Raw genomic sequence first — 21,658 nt, forward strand, 5'->3', positions numbered from 1 at the left:
TAAGGCCATGGTTCAATAAGCTCTGCTGTCCAACAATGGCTTTGCAAAATTCCTGACTAATCAAATTCACTGTGTCATACTCATATTTTCATGTCAGTGTAATCCTGTGTATTCAGTACTATTATCCAAATATTTTCTATGTATTTTGGATGCAGTGTTGGACAAAACCTGGGAGAACAGGATTTGAATCCCCACACAGCCATGAAGCTCACTGGATGACCTTGGGCCAATCACTGCCTCTCAGCCTCACAGGAAGGCAATGGTAAACCCCCTCTGAATACCGCTTACCATGAAAACCCTATTCATAGGGTCGCCATAAATCGGGATCAACTTGAAGGCAGTCCATTTCCATTTCCATTTTGGATGCTCACCAGGCAATCTGTGTAACTATACTGAAGTCTCCTCACCTTAGAGTCATTTATATTCTCAAAATGATTTGTTCCAACAGGTCCTTATCTATGTTTGTGAGCAACTTGACCAATTAATTAACTACTCATATTGAACCAGATCAAGCTAGAGTTACACATTTTTAAGTCCCAGATATGTTAATGAGAGAGAGCTAAGCACGTGTTTAATTCTTTCCACTTTGTGGCCAACTAGTCTAAATTTGTAGGCCTGATCTAGCCCTATGCAACACTACCATGAGCCTAGCTCTGCATGCATGGGAGAGTTATCAATGGGAAAAGGTTGGTGGTAGATGATGTCTGCATATAAATGGAGGTGTGGTGAGGAATTGGTTGTTGTTCAACCAGAAGTCTTCACAACATTAAATAAAACAAAGATTAAAAATTCATTAAAACAATACTAGACTCATATGACTGCAAACATAACTACTCTATATGTAATATGTTTCACCACTGTTCAACAGAAATTCTCATTTTACCTGGTCATTTATGCCTACCAACTTGATGAATAATTTTACTTTTTTGAAACAGAATATAGAATATATCTCCCGCTATGAACCTACCCGCTCACTATGTTCAACATCTAAGGCCCTCCTCCGAGTCCCGTCCCATAGGGAAGCTCGGAGGGCTGTTACTAGATCCAGGGCCTTTTCAGTGGTGGCCCCCGAATTATGGAACAGTCTCTCCGATGAGGTGCGCCTGGCGCCTACTCTTCTATCTTTTCGGCGCCAGGTTAAAACCTTTTTATTCTCCCAGGCATTTTAATGCTTATTGTTAATTTCTTCTATATTAGTTGTTAAATGCTCAAGTTGTATGTTTTTAATGATTTTATCTGATTTTTTACTGTATTGTATTTTATTCCTTGCTGTGAACCGCCCAGAGAGCCATAGGCTAAGGGCGGTATAGAAATGGAATGAAATAAATAAATAAATAAATAATATAATGACCAAGAGCTGCTTCATAGCCTATTATCTTAATATATCAATCCACCATTGTCTGAAAATGCAGATTAGCAAAGGCCTGTCCCCATTGAAATAAATAGGATCCTAAGAGTGTGTGGATTTTTTCTGGAATAAGTCAGCTGTTACTTAGTTATTCGCTGTTAATTCAAAAACAGGAACAGTTCAGTATTAGTAGTCTGTGAATTACTCTTTCCCTTACTTACAGGGCAAAACTTCAGCTTACTTTGGATTTCTAACCAGATTTTTCAGCAGTTCTCATGCTCGCTCTGTGTGAAGCAAGCATACTTGCTGTGACCTCAGCAGATTTTCACCAACTGAATGTCCCTGACAGTGGACCGCATGACATACAAGCCCTCCTGCAGCTGCCACCTCCTATGCTGCCAGACACGCTTCCCTCTTTGTCCGGGGCCACTGAGCGCAGCCAAACCTCTGTCCACAGGCTTGCTAGTGCATTGGGGCACTCCTGCCATGGCTCCAGAGCCCCTTCACTGCTGCCACCAAGCAGTTGCCACTTGCCCCACAAAATGATGCCTCCTCTTCCTTCTCAATCTAGCGTGGCTCACAGGAGGTGCTGTGACTGCCGCACCACTCTTTCCTTCCATCTGGTGGGTCCACCACCTCTCCCACCTCCTCCATCTCCATCCTCAGGTCAGTCAGGACTCAGGAGCTGCAATCAGGCTATGGCAGGAAGACTGGGTACACCTCCTCTCCCCCTCCTCCTTCTCTTTGTCTCCCCAGGGCCATCTGGATATGTGGGTGCTGATGTTCCTGGTGTAGGGCATTTTAAGGATCAATACTACATAGATTAATGGTCAAGCCTGGAAAAGTTGAGGAGGCTGTCTAGGCCTGGCTCTTAACCTCTGTAGTATTAACCATTAAAATGTCCTTCTATGCTTGCAGGGGTGGGAGAATTGAATCAGATAAATGAAGAAGTTGGTGGAAACAAACAGACATGGGATGGAACGGCCTGCTGGCCCACTGAGTTTGGATAAGACCAGGTACCACAAGCAGATCCCATCCCTACTTAAATGGCCATGGACTCTCTCTCTCTCTCTCTCTCACACACACACACACACACCACACACACACACACACACACACATACACGGGCTCCTGCTGGGAGGAAGGACGGGATATAAATCAAATAATAAATAAATAAATGCACACACCAATAGTTCTGTCATAGTTATACCTGAAGTGACAGTACTAATAGCAGATTATTTACCAATATTGCAATTTTTCTATCAGAAGCTCAGACATAGGAGCATAAATCCTCACTAAAATCAGCCCTGGGAATTAGTTCTTAACATTAGGAATAAGAGAAAACACAACTGTATTATATGTACAGTGTTAGTTGTTGCCTGAACAACACACTGTTAATTCCAATAGATTCCTTTTATCATAAAAACGGATTTGCTCTGAAGGGCAAAGACCACCTTCATATGCATCCAGACTGCCTTACAATCTAATCCATCACTTTATACATTTATGATGCTTTCCTTTTCTGGCTTGCTGAAACAGTCATCATAAAAATGTCCATGTGAAAAGCTGGTTTTAATTTCATGTGTTTTCACTTGGAAAGTATCTGGCTAGATGAACAGCATCAGAAACTTCATTGACCAAAGAATAAACAAATCTTTCTTTGGAAGATGGAATGGAAAGACCTTAAACCAGTATTTGGGGTAGTAGGCATATCTGGTTGTTATTACTGACCCCCTCTGATGGCAGTAGAATTTTTCATTAAATGAAAACAATGCTAAAGTCATGTTTATAAAAATGGTGTTAAGTCAGTTGTGAATGAAAAATAAGAGAATATTTGACATCCATTGGGAAAACATGTGCGTAGAGGGTTTCTCAGCTGAGGCCAGTGAAGTGGTGCACAGTTCAGCCTCAGCTGTAAAGCTATAGTCAGTATGACAATTCATCCCCTTGGGGAAAGTTTTCAAACAAGTGTGCATGGTAGGATGTGAGGTGTTGTTGTTGAATGCTGCTCTCTCCCATTATTTATTAATGGGATTATATGAGCACTGCCATTTATCCTTTGGAAAATTAACCCTCCCACACACACTATGCCACACACAAAGCCATCTTTTATTTAGGCTTACTAAACATGAATCGTAACGGTTGCATCTGGAAGACACTGGGGAATAAGCCTGAACTTAACTTGCAGCTGGTTGTGTAGCCCTGTGTTTCATTGTTGTAGTAATCAGCAATGCCACATCATGCACTAAATGAATAAAACAGAAAGGGCAAGGTGTTTTACAGTGAGAGAGGACATTTAACATGACAGAAGAGGTGTGGGTTATTTTAGACTGAGATAATACACATTGGTATCAATACAGAATGTGTTATAGTATGCTACACAATTATTTTAAAATGTAGTTCATACAAAATATCTCCTAATGATCTGCAGTTGCATTTTCTAAGATTCCATATGTAAATCATACAATTTGATTCAAACAAACAAAAATCTTCAGTTATGTTCTATCTTCACTAATTTAATGCCTCAGTACATTCACAGCAGAGTAGCTACATGTTCCATCTCCAGATTTCCAGAAAGATCCACGAAGGGACAATTATTAAAATCAGGGGTAATATTTACTCTAAAAGTTTTACTGGTAATATATATGTGGATCTTTTTAAATTGTGGTTCAAGACTATAAGACCACAAGGAATATAAATTCCTTAGCATCCTTAATCATAGCTCCCGAACAGGGAAATAATTCAAAGAAAGAAGAGTTTCTGGTTTTGACATATCCTAGGCATTTCCCCCACTAAATCAAATATTTCCTATCTCTTCACTCTGAGAAGTGGCAGACTTTGTACTGCAGCACCCCCAGATCTGAGGAATGTGTTACAAATTACATGCATATAAAATGTGATTTGATGCCATGCTGTCTTTGTGACTTCTTGCATTCCCACATTATTTCACCATGATTTCAAATGCACAAACATCCCAGATAATATCAAAATGGCTGGAGGATCAACAGAATGGACATTTAAACAAATATGTGCACTGCTTTCCAAACATGGCAGCTACCACTATCAGGACTTTGCTATGCTGCTGTTCCTCATCCAAAGTATATCCAACTTCATTATGCCTACCAGAAATGCATCCCTCCATCTCTCTAGAATTCTTGATAGGGCTGCAACTCAATGAATTTTAACTGCTTAGGCATATGTGTTTGGTTGATGAATCAACTGATTAAATTTGCATATATTTGCATATGGGAAAGCAATATTTCTAAAGCAAGAAGCACTTTAAAAAATTTTTTTTACATATCATAGCAAACGTCTTGGTGCCAATGGCCACTTTTTGCTTAAATCTCGTAGCCATGCAGAAGGGATGATTTTGCTGTGTACACCTCATGCTCCATCACTTTTGGCACAAATCCCCCCCTCCGTGCGTCTGTGATTTAATTAACAAAATTTAAAGTATGACTATATGCTATGCAATATGGGTAGTGAGAAGAGGTATTCCTCCCACACATGGAAGAAGAGAGGAGAATTCAATTTTTAAGATAGTGCTTGCCTAATGCCATTTTTATAGTCATAGATTTCTTTTTTTAAAACAAAAAAATATATAAATCCATTAAATGTTGCAGCCTTACTATCTGCAAATGTGTTTTGTGAGATTCTTAACCTGTTCTCTTGTGGCCAGGTTACACATATGTCACTTGATGTCATGCACCCTGATCCTATACAGATTTATTCAGAAGTAAATCTTACTCCCTAGTAAGCGGGCACTAAGCCACCCTGCGCTTGCTCTCTGTCTCTGTCTCTGTCTCTGTCTCTGTCTCTGTCTCTGTCTCTCTCTCTCTCTCTCTCTCTCTCTCTGTGCCATTCTCCACTACACTCAGGCAGATGTGTCTGCAGGAGGCACCTGCACTACCTGGCAAGGAGCGCCACTACAGCCAAGCATGAGAGACCTGACTGCAGCAGCTGTAATCCATAGACAAGGAGCCACATTCTATGTCAGAGTGTGCGCTCCCAGCCCCCCCCCCCCAAAGACCTTGTTAAAAGGAGCTTCTTCCCTGGAGAATTTTACTGTACTTGCATGTTCAAAGAATTCAGAGGAGGTCTGAGTCTTTTCTGCCACTTTGCATCAGGCACTGGGGGAAAATCAGAAGTAAGGAGAGATACTTGCACTCCTGGTCATCTCCAAGGCCAATGCAAGATGAGGAATATTCACTAATAGCCAAAAAAACCCTTGTAGTTTAAGAATATACCTATATCCAACAGATATTTCTATCAAACTTTAAAAAGCAGGGAAACTGGGCAGTTATAGTGAATGCACCAGGGGAGCAGGAGACCTGACCTCCTGTCTGAGATATTGTGCTGCCCTACAAATTTGTAAAAATGAAAACACAATTTGGGTTGGTCTTTCATAGTCCAATCCACTTCCTGTGTAGCTTGAAAAAAGTTGGTAACGTGCCTCTGAGCATATGGTGAGTGGTGGCAACACCTGCCATCTCCATAGATGGAGAATTACGTTTTTGTATGTTTGTTGGTGTTCTTACTTTGCTTCTTTCCTGTGTTGCTACTGTTTCTACAGAGAATCTAACCTAGAAAATTATATTTATTTCATTATTCATCCTAGAAATCTGTGTCAAATTTATTTTTATTAAATAACAGTACCATTGTTTTTCAGCGTTTCCCCCACATTTTTATTCTACAGCAGGCACATGTAACCTCCCACCCAAATTTAAACCAAAGCTACCCCTGGTCACATCCACATCAGGCCTTTATTTCACTTTAGACAGTCATGGCTTTCCCCAAAGAATCCTGGGAAGTGTAGTTAGTGAAGGGTGCTGAGAGTTGCTAGGAGACGTCCTGTTCCCCCACAGAGTTTCAATTAGAGTGGCTGACTGTTAAACCACTCTGGCCAATAGAGCTCTGTCAGAGGAATAGGAGTCTCCTCTCAGCGCCCTTCACAAAATACACTTCCCAGGATTCTTTGGGAGAAGCCATGACTATCTAAAGTGAAATCAAGGTCTGGTGTGGGTGTGGCCCCCTGATTAGGCAAGCCAAACAGCTACGAATCTGGTTTTTAGAACACTGACAGTTGGTTCTTACTGAGCATGCCCAGACTTATCATTGACTGTAATGCTAAATTCCTTAAATTAATTAAAAATCAGCTAGGCATTTTTTAAACTTTTAAACTGCAGAAGATGAAGGTCAGAGTATGGGGCAAGGTCAGTAATAGGATTACAGGTACTCTGTGAACATGGCTGATTTTTAATGAATTTCAACAAATTATGAGAACTCTGACAGAAAAAAAGTCCAAAAGGGGTCTGGTTTCTCTCTCTCTCTTTTTACACTTTGAACTCTGGATTCTGTCTGACTATTTTGTGTATCACCATTAACATTTAGAGAGTTGTTAAGCAAGCATTTCTGAGTTCAGGACTATACGTTTTGGAAGGGTTTGTTTTTAAATGAGCTTATGGGAAGCATCAGAATGGCATGGGGGTATTTTTAATTTATTATTTATTTATATTTATTTATTAATTAAATTTCTATACCGCCCCATAGCCGAAGCTCTCTGGGCGGTTCACAACAGTATAAAACATCAATATACAATTAAAACCACATATAGAATTCAAAAACACACAAGAATACTAAATATTAAAATACTAATATACTAAAATACTAAAATTATTAAATGTAAAAGTACGAAGATGTGATAATGTTACATGATTAAAATGCCTGAGAGAAGAGGAAGGTTTTAACCAGGCGCCGAAAAGATAACAACGTTGGTGCCAGGCATACTTCAAGGGGGAGATCGTTCCATAGTTCGGGGGCCACCGCTGAGAAGGCCTTTTTTCTTGTTGCTACCCTCCGAGCTTCTCTCTGAGTAGGCACCCGGAGGAGGGCCTTCGATGTTGAACGAAGTGTACGGGCAGGTTCATATCGGGAGAGGCGTTCCATGAGGTATTGTGGTCCCAGGCCGTGTAAGGCTTTATAGGTTAAGACCAGCATCTTGAATTGGGACCGGAAACATATAGGCAGCCAGTGCAAGCGGGCCAGAATCGGTGTTATATGTTCGGACCGCCTGGTCTCTGTTAACAATCTGGCCGCTGCATTTTGCACGAGCTGCAGTTGCCGAACCTTCTTCAAAGGCAGCCCCACGTAGAGCGCATTACAGTAATCTAATTTAGAGGTTACTAGAGCATGAACAACTGAAGCAAGGTTGTCTCTGTCCAGATAGGGGCGTAGCTGGGCCACCAACCGAAGTTGGTAGAAAGCATTCCGTGCCACCGAGGCTACCTGAGCCTCAAGTGACAAGGATGGTTCGAAAAGAACACCCAAGCTACGAACCTGCTCCTTCAGGGGGAGTGCAACCCCATCCAGGACAGGACGAACATCCATCATCTGGTCAGAAGAACCACCCACTAACAGCATTTCAGTCTTGTCTGGATTGATCCTCAGTTTATTAGCTGTCATCCAGTCCATTGTTGCGGCCAGACACCGGTTCAGCACCTAGACAGCCTCACCTGAAAAAGATGAAAAGGAGAAGTAGAGCTGTGTGTCATCAGCATACTGGTGACAACACACTCCAAAACTCCTGATGAATATACCCAATGGCTTCATGTAGATGTTAAAAAGCATGGGGGATAGAAATGACCCCTGCGGAACTCCATACTGGAGGACCCAAGGTGCCGAGCAATACTCCCCATGCACTACCTTCTGGAGGCGACCCGCTAAGTAGGAGGAGAACCACTGCCAAGCAGTACCTCCAACTCCCAGATCAGCGAGTCTCCCCAGAAGGATACCATGGTCGATGGTATCAAAGGCCGCTGATAAATCAAGGAGAATCAACAGAGTTACACTCCCCCTGTCTTTCTCCCGACAAAGGTCATCATACAGGGCAACCAAGGCTGTCTCAGTGCCAAAACCGGGCCTGAAACCCAATTGAAATGGATCCAGATAATCGGCCTCATCCAAGAGTGTCTGGAGCTGATCCGCAACCACTCGTTCCAGGACCTTGCCCAGGAATGGGATATTTAACATTGAGGAATGCAAAAAGTCTATGCTGGCTATAGTATACAGCCACTCTTGTGGCTGTATAATTTCCCACCTCTTCTCTCTCCCTCGCTCGCTCACTCGCTCTCTGCATATCTGTATCAGACCCCAAATAAGGTGCTGGCTACAAATTAATCAACCAAAACCCAAGTGATTAATAAACTAAAATATGTACATGACTGTCAGTTCTAGTAACAATGTAATGTTCCACTTAACCTCCAAATAAACAATAGTTGTAGCAGCTTTTCTTGAAAGTACTTTTAAGAAATACTGAGAATGTTTCCATAAGCAATGTAAGTACACAAGTCTAAGGTAACTCTGCAGAAGTTAGTATTGGCCAAGGGATAGAGCAATGATGGAAACTGAAAAGCAGTGTGATGCTATGAAATTAATTACAAGAGCTAGTCAGCTTGGGAAATTGTATTTTTCTAGGGAAATGGGGGATATGATCATAATATGTAAATTATGATGTCACCAAAACCAAGCAATGAAAAATATTTATTTTGGCTTGTGCCAATACTGCAGGGTATCCAGTTATTACTGTAGCACAAATGTCATAAAGATTACACTGAGTTACTAGGAACTACTGAAAGGGATATTGTAGCAAGACCTCTTCATTGCTCTCCAGCGTATATTGGATTTCATTCCATTACATAACTAAGCTCATGCCAACGATAATTTTTTGAAAGTTTGATTAAAGTAGTAGCAGTAGTTGATGGGAATGGTTGTTTTTAACTTCTGACATTCTTGGAGAGACTTTGAAAGAATAATTGCCAGCAATACGCCATGTGGTGCTTTATAGATCTTAGCATGCAGCTCTTGTGCTCAAGCTATAACCTTAAAAGGTATTTGCTTATACTGAGCAGAAGGATCTCTGTTTGCTGGAGCCAGCCAAATGACAACTCACCGAACAGGAAAGCATTAGGATTTTTAGCTGCGTAATGTTCCTACGAATGGCCCATGCTGTGCTAATAAAACTATTGTGACTGGCATCGTTTGCAGTGGAAACTGACAGATGAAGCAGTTAAATACTTTTTCAGAAAAGTTCCAACAGTAAATCATTAAAACATATAAACAATCCTCCTTCATCAGCCTGCAAATTGTCTCATAAAAATGATCACAAATCAAAAACAATGTAAACAAACAAATCGAGAACTAATGAACATCTCTCCCTCCCCCCCTCCCCGCTCACTGTAAATAGATCTACAACTTAGGAGAACATTTATCCAACACATTGTCAATTCATTGTAAACACATCTACAACTCATTACGCAGTATGTTGTCACCTCATTGCAATTAAAGACAGTTGCAACCTAACATTAGTGTTTTCTTACATAAAAACAGTTTGATATTTTCATGGTAAAATGCCTCCAAGGACCAGGCCACTATGAGTTAGGCTGCATTTTATACATTCTCCTTATAACCCTATAAAGACAACACCAAAACAGAAGTGTTATTTTTTTCTTTGTTGGCCATGTATACACTTTCAACAAGAGTTATATAACCACCAAGAACAGTTGTACAGGGAATTTTTTCTCCTTCATCTCTGCCACCAACACAGCATAGTCTTTAAATACACAGACCTATTTGTCAAACAAGTGGACTTCATCTTAAATGTGCCTGCATTCTAGTGTTCATACTGCATCTGCCTCACATCCTCCGTAAACCTGGTAAAAGTGTATGTATAAGGTGGTAGGAGAAAATGTCTGCATGCTTACAGTCAAACTGGTCTTCAGCAGTTCAGTTAGGCAACCTACAAAGTGGCCATCTTTGTATGGCAGACAAGGCTCATGTGCAGACTTGTCCTCCAGACCCAACCACTATTTATGCTTGAAGTTACATGCCTCCCTTTGAATTACAACACACAGAGATGCATATCATTTATTTATTTATTACATTTCTATCCCACCTTTCCTCCAAGGAGGTCAAGGTGGTATAAATGGTTCTCTCCTCCCCATTTGATCCTCCCAACAACTCTGTGAGGTAGGTTAGGCTGAGAGGCAGTGACTGGCCCAAGGTTACCCACTGAGCTTCATGGCTGAATGGGGATACAAACTCTAGTCCCTCAGGTCATAGTTCCAACCCTAACCATTACACCACACTGTGTACAACTTCACAGCAATTAGATATAGATGGGAAGAAATTTCAGGAGCCATACTGAAGGGCTTGGCAGACAAGAACAATTGTAAGAGTTTACAACCCTTTTGTAAGGGTTAAAAAAGTGGGGTCACACTGAGCAGACTTTGGTTTTGTGACACATCTATAATTTTGACCTCAACAGGTTATAGTTGTGTAAAAGCAGGCTTCTTAAAATAGGAGATTTTGAAGGGTAGATCAGTGTGGGATTGTGTGTGTGTATGTGTAGATCTATAAGTCCACTAAAGGTTATCTATCACTCACCATGTGTGACTTTCAGAGGTCACCTTGACACACAGATGGCAGGTAACAAAGTGAAGAGGATGGGGAACTTTTGGCTTTCATTCTCTGCAGGTTGATTACTTATGACTGTATGAATACCTTGCGATCTCTTGAAAAGTAAGCAACAGTTTCATCAATTGCAGAGGAAAAGCAAGAGGAGATCCAACAGGATATAGAGTATAACTTCTAATAAAATAATAAAATATTTTAATCAACAAATAAAGAGATGTTTAAAATGTAGTTCTGATTTGCCTGACATTTATGAAGGTAGCGAAGAAGCAACAATCTCCTCTCTGTTGTGACATCCAGTAGAGATCAGACAGATTATTGATGGGTATTGTCAATGTCCCTATGGCAAGGCAGGCTGCTACTGTCTCAGTCATTTGGCAGCATTCATTAAATTCATTATTTGGCCAGATGTACTCTGGGCTATATTCATGCATCATATACAGACGAAAAGGACTAATCCCAACCCCATTGAGTGCAATATAAATTTTTCTACTAATGTAAGTAGGTTTTATTTTTAAGATCCATAAGCTTTCCCAAACTGACCCTGGTTGGGTTAAAGAAAAGTATGCCCATTACTTGAACTTATTTTTAAATGCTGACTTCACTTGGTACAGTCTTTGTTTTCTTTAGGAACATGTTCCCATTCTTCATTTTGGCATGGGTATTATCTCAATCACTCTAGAAAATACTCCCTCATGATTAAAACCTGGCTTCTTTACAAGCCTCATTTTATCTGTTAAATGTATCCATATATTCTTTCTCTAACTGCACAGGAGGTCTAGAGTAACATCCAAGAATCTCCAGGACAAGCAACCTTTATTTTCCTTTACTTCTTTCCAAACTGTCTCTCATGTCAGACAAAATATTTATGTCTGTTTCCTCTGCAGACACAGTATAATCAGAGACACTAATTTACTGTGGAAAGTCTAAATTCTGTGTTCAAGGGATAGTTTTCCTGTGTTACACCATTATCTGACATACTGAGATTATGTCCTTTTGCAAACAGAAAGATTTTGTGTGTGTATGAAAGATTACACACACAAAAAGTTCAATTATCATTTTACATATTGAGAGAATTTAGTGAAGCTCCAATTCCAACCCAAGAGTGCACTCAACATTAGTAAGGTTTTTTCTCAGATTTGGGCTGTCTCCCCGTTATTTCTTCTTACATGAGTTTGTACAGGCACCAAGTGACCCGTCACAGATGACTTTTTATTTTTACACAGAAATTAAATGTCCTTATAGCAGGCATGGGAAACATCTATATATATATATATATATTGTATTTTATGTATTTTAATTGTATTTTATGTATTTTATTTTAAAGTTTTTGTGATTTTACTGCTTACAATTTTATTATGTACATATCTGATTTTATTTTTATAAGCCGCCTGGACTGCCCTATTATAGGGTAGAAGGGCGGGATAGAAATATCTTAAATAAAATAAATAAATAAAAATATTGTATTAGTATCTGAATTCTATGGAATGCCAATTGTAATACAATAAAATACAATATAGGAAAGAAAAGAAGCAATAAAAATACAATTAAAAGTCATACAGCATCTAGCACAGCCCATTACAATTGCTTCAACAGACAGAAAAATCATTAAGTGGTCTGCCAAGACCCTCAGCAATTTTCGAGTGGTCCTTGGGATGAAAAAGTTTGGGAACCACTGGCATAAAACATCAAGTGTGGCATGAGAGTTTATTTTCCTGCAAGCACTGAGTTTTCTGTATGAAGGGTAAAAGAGTAAAGTGTGAATGACAGGTGAGTCATGGTTTCTGAATAGACAGATAAGTGCTAGGAGGGAAATAAGGAGGAAGCAAGAGCAGAATAAGGTGGCAGCTAAAGCTATGACTTATGTAATGTTTTGGGGATTCATAACTGACACTGAATCCCATATTTTTAGTGACCCCAAGTTTTTGAGCGGATAGTGCAACATTAATCCTAGTACTTCTCATGGGATACATACATCATGAGAAGACAGTCCTGCTCAGTTGGCATGCACTGGATCACCAAAGGCCTAGCTTGAACTCTGCCTTTTCTGAAGGTTCAAAGGGCATATCAGAACTGCAACATCTTCTTGTGGAGCCTTGTTTGTCTGTTCTGCCCATCTAGTGCTCTCCATACTAACCATTTTGGGGCTAGTAGCCTTTTACAGAACTTTACACACTAGCAAGATACAGTTTGGCTAACTTTTTGATTTATGATTGAAACGTAGGTAGGGTATAATAGAAGTAATCTGGCATTTTTATATTTTTTAAAAGTTTTTAAAATAATATTTTGTAATATTTTGAAATTTATAATAACTATAAAACAGGTAGCATTTGAGTACCAGCTGAGGGATAAGAAAATGAAAAAAGTAACAGTGTATGCATGTGTGGGAGATCGTGAACAAAGCACCTTTTACATCTGCTACATCAAAGATGAGGATATACACAGAAAAAGGACAATAAACACACCATAAAATAAAGATGAACTATATAATAGTATAATTTAACTTTTAGCAACTTTAAGGAGCCTCTGATAATTTCTCAGAAAAGTGGTTCCCATTTGTAATCTTAATTGATTCTCCTAAAAAGGGGAGGGTATTTGCTACGGCTAAGTTCTATTTTTATTTATGATATTGTTGGAAGGAAGTTACTTAGTATTTATATATTATCACGTGAATACTGTACCATTTATTCTTATTGCTCTTGTTGAAGAAAGCAAATGGTTTTGTGCATATATTTTTTTAAAATGTGGTTTATGAACAATCCTTTCAATACCCTATTATTGGCATGAGAGGAAGCTCATATGGGTTAAAAATGAAATGACTTCATTTGAACTTATTTGATTGGTCAGCACTAGGCTGCCCTCTTTTTTCTGACAGAAGCATTGCCATTTCTCTGACAGAACCTTTAACAGCTACATTAGAGGCAGAAAGTGTAATTTCCTCCCCATAGAGAAGCAAAACAGGGAGTTACTGCACCTGCTGAAATCCAGCCTGTCACTTCAGTGTTAAAGGCTCCTGTCAAGAAAAAGAGTGACTAGCCAAACTAGTACTAGCTAGGACTCAACTTTGAAATAAGCACTTGTCAGTTTTGAAGATTTAGTATTGGACAGTGCAAACTGATATTTGTGTCTGAAAAAGTGCATTGCTAGTGTTTTGCTTGCTTGACTATTGATTTTCCAAACTATAATCTTACTTAACATGGCCCTATTTTTTTCCTTTCAATTTTCATTTGGATTATACCTGAATGTTCCTAGTTGTCTTTTGGTATGGTGCTGTGTATGCAATTTTATTTATTTATTTATTTATTAAATGTATATACCGCCCGACTAGCAATAGCTCTCTGGGCGGTGAACATAAAATAGCATAAAAATACAATGAATAACAAAATAATACTAAAATACAATCAACAATCCAATACAATAAACATTTTTAAAAGTAAATCAGTGTAACTTAAAATGCTTAAATTGCAGAGCTTCAGTTTCTAGAGCTGCAGAATAGAGTAGATGCTTAGCCTTTATGACACCTTTAGGGTGGAATACAGAAAGGATCTATTGAAGAAATCAGGAATCATGGCTAGACCATGAAAAATGATGACTAAGAACCATCAGCAAGGAGAGCTAGAGAAGAATGGATCAAGAATTTCTCTCTGGCATATTCATTCCATGTTCCCATAGAACAATGCCATAAAAATGAAACAGCTCCATTCCTGGGTCCTGTTGCACTATGTGAACTAAGGATCCTGGGAATTGTACACATACCAGAAGGCTATCAGGAGAGAGCTTGTTCAAAATCCTAGTTATAAATGGTGGATTCTGCTTACAAATAGTCACAGTAAAGGCTAATCAAGTTTAGTGAATTTGCTTGTCTACATAAATATATCAAATCCTTTAACATCACATTGATTTCAGATTTTTTAAAATGATGGCCTTCAGTGGCAGCTTTGCCAAAGGCTTCAGTATGTCATGCCTCATGATTAAAGTAATTTTCTTTGACCTCAGCCTCCCAGACTTACTCTCACTTACCAGGATGTGAGGTCAGGGCATGGCAAGTGCACTAATGGAGCCAATCCGGCATTCATACCACCTGACCTCACCATCGCCCGCCACCATCCCAGTAAGTTGTGGCAATGCCACTGCTGGCCACCTCTACAAATGAGGTAGAACAGGGATAAGCATGCTATCTCTTTGGTCTGTAATCTTCCACAAATCTGAGGTCCAAGTTCCTGTAGCAGAGAGCTTGCTCCACTCATGTGGTACCCTGCACAATTTAGAACCCTGAAAGGTCAGGGTTCTAAATTGTCCAGGGAGCTTCCATAAAAAGGGAAGGCTCACCGCAGCAGAAGTTCATCTCCCCATGGAAGATGGTGTTGCCACCTATGGAAATGCAACAAAGAGGGCAAGACCAGTCATCCCCGTTCTCCCTCTCATGTAATGCTGGTCTGTGTCAGAGAAGATGCCTGCACATATGTACCCATGGTTTAATTTCTAAAATAAGGGGTGCCAGGGTTTTAGCCTGCCTGGGAGGGCACTGGAAAACCCTTTTCCTAATTCCAAATGTGTGGGTCCCAAGTAGCACATTTTGGAGATTCTTCATTATTAGTGCACATATTTTAGGACTGAGTTCTGGGTCGGAAATCATGCCTGGAATTGGGCTCCAGTAAGCCTTACCTTATATTTAGTCCCATAAATTAAGTGAAAAGGGCTTCACTATTTCTAGCACCATAAAGATAGCTAGATTTAGCAGTCTAGCACACAGAATGAGAACTTAGAATCACTGAATCATAGAATAGTAGAGTGAGAAGCTGCCAATAAGGCCATTGAGGGCAATCCTGGAGTCCTGCTCAGTGCAGAAACCCAAGTTAAAGCATACGCGATAGGTGGCTGTCCAGCTTGCCTCCAGCATTGGAGAGCTCACCACCTCCCTAGATAATTGGTTCCATTGTTGTACTGTTCTAACAGTTAAGAGGGTTTCCCTGATGTTCAGTTGAAATCTGGCTTCCTGTAACCTGAGCCCATTATTCCATGTCCTGCACTCTGGGATGATAGAGAAGAGATCCTGGCCCTCCTCTGTGTGACAACCTTTCAAGTACTTGAAGAGTGCTGTCATATCTCCCCTCTTCTCAAGGCTAAACATGCCCATTTCGTTCAGTCTCTTAACATGGGACTTTATTTCCAGTCCCCTAATCATCCTTGTTACCATCCTCTGAAACTTCTTCAGTTTGTCTGTATCTTTCTTACAGTGTGGTGTCCAGAATTGCATGCAGTACTCAAGATGAAGCCTAGCCAGTGCCAAATAGAGGTGAACAAGTACCTCACGTGATTTGAAAACTAAACTCCTGTTAATGCAGCCCCTTTTGCAGTCATATCACAGTGTTGGCTCATATTCAGCTTGTGATCAACAATAATTCCAAGATCTTTCTTGCACGTAGGATTCCTGAGCCAAATATTCCGCATCATAACTGTGCATTTGGTTTCTTTTTCCTAGGTGCAGAATTTTGCACTTACCCCTGTTCATTCTGTTGTTTTCAGCTCAATGGTCCAGCCTATCAAGGTAACTTCAAATTTTATTATTGTCCTCCAGGGCAGTAGCTATCCCTCCCAATTGTGTATCATCTGCAAATTTGATAAGCATCCCCTGCATCTCCTCATGCACGTCATTAATACAAATGTTGAAAAGCACTGGGCCTAGGACCAAGCCCTGTGGTATCCTGCATTCTATAACCTCCTGGGAATTTACTGTGATCCCATTTGTGGTTCTAAGAGGCACATTCACCCAGGCTTCTGGGAAAAACTGATTTGATTTGGTATTACCAGCTGTAATTAATGGGGCCCATTTCCTGTTCCATTATATGATATATGATATTCACTAACAGGCAAAAAACCCTTGCCCTCCCCTGCTCCTTCCCTCTCCTTCCCCTCCCCCTCCTCCTCCATGGTCAGTTTTACTTATTCTAGGCATGATTGCACAGGAGTAAATCCCAACGAATTCAATAAGCCTGCAAATGATCAAACCTGCCCTCCCCCTCCTGCCTGCTCTCATCCCCTCCTCCACTCCGCCCTTTCTTTTCCCCTCCAATCACTGCTCCAACACTCCATTGAGTGTTGTCACCACTCACCATATGCTCAGAGGCACATGTTACCAATTTTTTTCAAGCTACACAGGAAGTGGATTGGACTGTGAAAGACCAACCCAAATTGTCTTTGCATTTTGACAAATTTGTAGGGCAGTACAATATCTCAGAGAGGAGGTCAGGTCTCCTGCTCCCCTGGTGCATTCACTATAGTGGCCCAATTTCCCTGCTTTTTAAAGTTTGATAGAAATGTCTGTTGGCTATAGGTACGTTTTTAAACCTCAAAGTTTTTTGCCTATTAGTGAATTTCTCTGCTTTTTAATCCAGGAGGTAAGAAATAGGATCCTGTGCAAGTTTGCTGAGAATGGATTGATCATTTGCATGCTGATTAAGTTCAATGGCATTTATTCCCGTGCAATCATGCTTAGGATAGGTAAAACTGACCACAGGAGATGGGGAGAGGAGAAGGAGGAAAGGGAGGGGGAGGGGAGAAGTAGGGAGGGGATGAAGGGCAGAGGAGAGGATGGGGATGGGAGCAGGCAGGAGGGGGAAGGGAGGAGGAAGGCAGGTTAATTCATTTACATGCTTATTGAGTTCAGTGGGATTTACACCCATGCAATCATGCTTAGCATATGTAAAACTGACCATGGAGGAGAAGGAGAAGAGGGAGGTATGGAGGGAGGAGGGCTGGAGTGGGCAGGGGAAGAGGAAGAAGAAAGTGCGGCGAGGAGTAGGAAGGGAAGAAGGGGAAAGGCAGGTCTGATCATTTGCACACTTATTGAATACAATGGGATTTACTCCCATGAAATCATGGTTAGGATAGGTAAAACTGACCATGGAAGAGCAGGAGGGAGTGGAGGAAGAAGGGCAGAGCGGAGGAGAGGATCGGAGCTGGTGGGAGGTGGAGGGGGGAGGAGGGCAGGTTTGATCATTTGCATGTTTATTGAGTTCATTGGGATTTACTCCCGCGCAATCATGCTAGGATAGGTAGTACTGACCTCGGGGGAGGAGGAGAAGAGGGAGGAGGAGAAGAGGGAGGGCAGGAGGGCTGGAGTGGGCAGGGGAGGAGGAAGAAGGAAGAGGGGAATGGAGGAAGAAGGGAGGAGGAGGGGAGAGGAGAGGGAAGGAGGGGAGGGGAAGGAGAGGAGGGGAAATAAGCATTGTATTTTATATTGTGTAGGTCGCCCAGAGTGTCCGTTAAGTCGGACAGATGGGCGACTAATAAATAAAAAATTATTATTATTATTATTATTATTGAGTTCAATGGGATTTGCTCCCATGCAATCGTGCTTAGGATAGGTAAAACCAACAACGGGGGAGGAGGAGAAGCAGGGAGGGGAGGAGGAGAGGGAAGGAAGGGGATGGGATTGGAGGGGGGGAGGGAAGGGTGAAGGAAGGGGGAGGGAAGGGGCAAGAGGGAGGGGATAGGAGGGAGGAGGAGGGTAGGGCAGGTTTGATCATTTGCATGCTTTTTGAGTTCAGTGGGATTTACTCCTGTACAATTATGCTTAGGATAGGTGAAACTGACCAGGGGGGCAGGGAGGTGGAGAAGGGGGGAGGTGGAAGGGGGAGAGAAGGGGAGGAAGGGGAGGATTAGGGAGAAAGAGGGAGGAGGAGGAGGAGATTGGATGGGTGGGATCTGATCAGAGGGAAAGGCCCTTTCCTTTCCTTTTTTTTTTATAATTTTTATTCAAATTTTTCCAAAAACAAACAAAACAAAATAAAAAAACATAACAATACAACAACAAAAAATGAAAATAAAATAGTTGACTTCCGATTTGTCACAGATCAGCTATAAGTATATAATATACATCAAACCTGTCCCTTAATATATACATACAGAATCCCTTTTCTCCATAGGCTGTCTTAATTAATCGTCAAATCCCAGTATCATCATTTTATTTTGATCTTTCAACAAAAAGTCTAAGAGAGGCTTCCATTCCTTAAGAAATGTATCTGTCGATTTTTCTCTAAGTAGACATGTCAATTTATCCATTTCTACTAAGTCCATTAATTTCAATAGCCATTCTTCCATTGTTGGTGTTGATTCCATTTTCCACTTTTGTGCATATAATAATCTTGCTGCCGTAATCATATATAATATTATTCTTCCATATTTCTTTTCTATTTGTTTATCCATAAAACCCAATAAAAAAAATTCTGGTTTTGACTGAATATTTATCTTTAGAATTTTTTGCATCTTCCTACCTATCTGTGCCCAAAATGATTTTGCCTTTTTACATAACCACCACATATGATAAAATGATCCTTCTTGTTGTTTACATTTCCAACAAACATTAGAAACATTACTATACATTTTTGACAACTTTTCTGGAGTCATGTACCAACGGTACATCATTTTATAAAAATTTTCTTTAAGATTATAGCATAGTGTAAATTTCAAACCTTTTTTCCACATATTTTCCCATTGATCCATTTGTATATTATAACCAAAATTTTTTGCCCACTTTACCATACACTCTTTTACTTGTTCTTCCTCCATATCCATTTTCAATAAGAGTTTATACATTTTCGCAATTATATTTTCATCATTTGTACACAGTCCTATTTCAAAATCAGATTTACTTATTTCAAACCCATACATTTTCTTGTCCATTTTATATCTTTCTAACAATTGTAAATAGGCAAACCATTGAAAACTATATCCTTCCTTTGTCAGTTGTTCTCTCTCTTTCATTGTATATTCTCCATGTACATTTTCTAATAATTCTTGATAAGTTAACCATTTCTCTTTTCCAGCCATTTCTCTTCTATAAAACGCTTCTTGACTTGAGACACATAATGGTATTTTCGAATAAAACCTTGGTTTATATCTATTCCATATTTTCAACAGAGGACGTCTTATAAAATGATTGTTAAAGTCTACATTTACTTTTACTTTGTCATACCATAAATATCCATGCCATCCCCACTTCAAATTATGGCCCTCCAAATCCAATAGTCTTTTATTCCTCAATAAGATCCATTCCTTTATCCAGACTAGACAGCAGGCAACAAAATAAAGTCTCAGATTTGGTAATCCCAGTCCTCCTCTTTCTTTGGCATCTTGTAGTAATTTAAATTTGACTCTTGGTTTTTTTCCTTGCCATACAAATTTAGAGATATCTTTTTGCCATTGTTTAAAAGGTAAATCAGAGGATATTACAGGTATTGTTTGCAACAAAAACATCATTCTCGGTAATACATTCATTTTTATCACAGATATTCTACCCATTAATGACAGTTGTAGTTTATCCCATTTTAGCAAGTCTTTCTTAATCTCTGTCCATAATTTTTCATAATTATTATGAAACAACTTTGAATTTTTATTTGTCATAATGATACCTAAATATTTCAACTTTTTCTCTATTGTAAAATATGTCTTGTCCATTAACTCTTTCTGTTCCCTTAAAGTTAAATTTTTCACCAACATCTTTGTTTTTTGATTGTTGATCTTAAATCCTGCTAACGGTCCAAATTCTTTTAATTTGTCCATCAATACATTAATTCCTTCCAAAGGATTTTCTAGTACAATTATCAAATCATCAGCAAATGCTCTCAATTTATATTCTTCTTTTTTTATCTTTAATCCCGAAATTCTTTTATCTTGCCTTATATCTCTAAGCAGCACTTCTAAGACCAGAATAAATAAAAGAGGAGATAAAGGACATCCCTGTCTTGTACCCTTTTGTATTTCACATGAATCCGTTAAATCTCCGTTAACAATTATCTGAGCCTTCTGAGATGTATAAATCGATCTAATCCATTTTATAAAATTGTCTCCAAAATCCATTTGCTCCAAAACCTGAAACATAAATTTCCAATTCAAATTATCAAATGCTTTTTCAGCATCTAAAAAAATCAAAGCTGCTTGTTTATCATTTCGTTGTTCTAAATATTCCAACACATTCAAGACATTCCTGACGTTGTTACGTAATTGTCTTTTAGGTAAAAACCCTGATTGATCTTCCTGAATAAATTGTTGCAATATTATTTTCAATCTTTCTGCCAAGATCATTGTAAAAATTTTATAGTCATTATTCAATAGAGATATTGGTCGATAATTTTTTGTTTTAGTTAAGTCTTGCTCCTCTTTAGGTATTAATGTTATATTAGCATTTTTCCAACTATCCGGTATCTTTCCCTCTTGTAGAATAAGATTCATTGTAGACTGTAAAGGTAGTAAGAGTTCTTCCTCCAAACATTTATAATACATTGCAGATAACCCATCTGGTCCTGGTGCCTTTCCTAATTTAATTTTGTTTATAGCTTCAGATATCTCTCTTAACGTAATAGGGCCATTAATAGCTTGTCTCTGAAAGTCTGTAATTTTAGGCAAATTCTGTTTAGATATATACTCTTCAATTTTTTCAGATGGAATTTCCTGACATTTGTACAATGTTGAATAATATTGATGAAAAATCTTTTTAATTTTTACATTATCTGTCAACGTCTCATCTCCTTCTTGTATCTTTAAAATGATATTTTTTTGTCGTTCTTTTCTTAATTTATATGCTAACCATTTCCCTGGTTTATTTGCAAATTCAAAAGTCCTTTGTTTAGCAAAATTTAGTTTTCTTTCAATTTCTCTAACTGTCAGCATTGATACTTGCTTCTGTAACATTTTGATTTGATTTACAATAGAAACTTTAGTTGGATTCTTTTTCAATTCTTCCTCTTTTTGTTTTATTTCTTCCAAAATTAATTGCATTTTCTGTTGTTTCTTTTTTTTAATTTAGAGTTACATTTAATAAGATATCCCCTCATAAATGCC

Source organism: Rhineura floridana, chromosome 2, assembly GCF_030035675.1.
Source record: "Rhineura floridana isolate rRhiFlo1 chromosome 2, rRhiFlo1.hap2, whole genome shotgun sequence".
Classification (NCBI taxonomy): domain Eukaryota; kingdom Metazoa; phylum Chordata; class Lepidosauria; order Squamata; family Rhineuridae; genus Rhineura; species Rhineura floridana.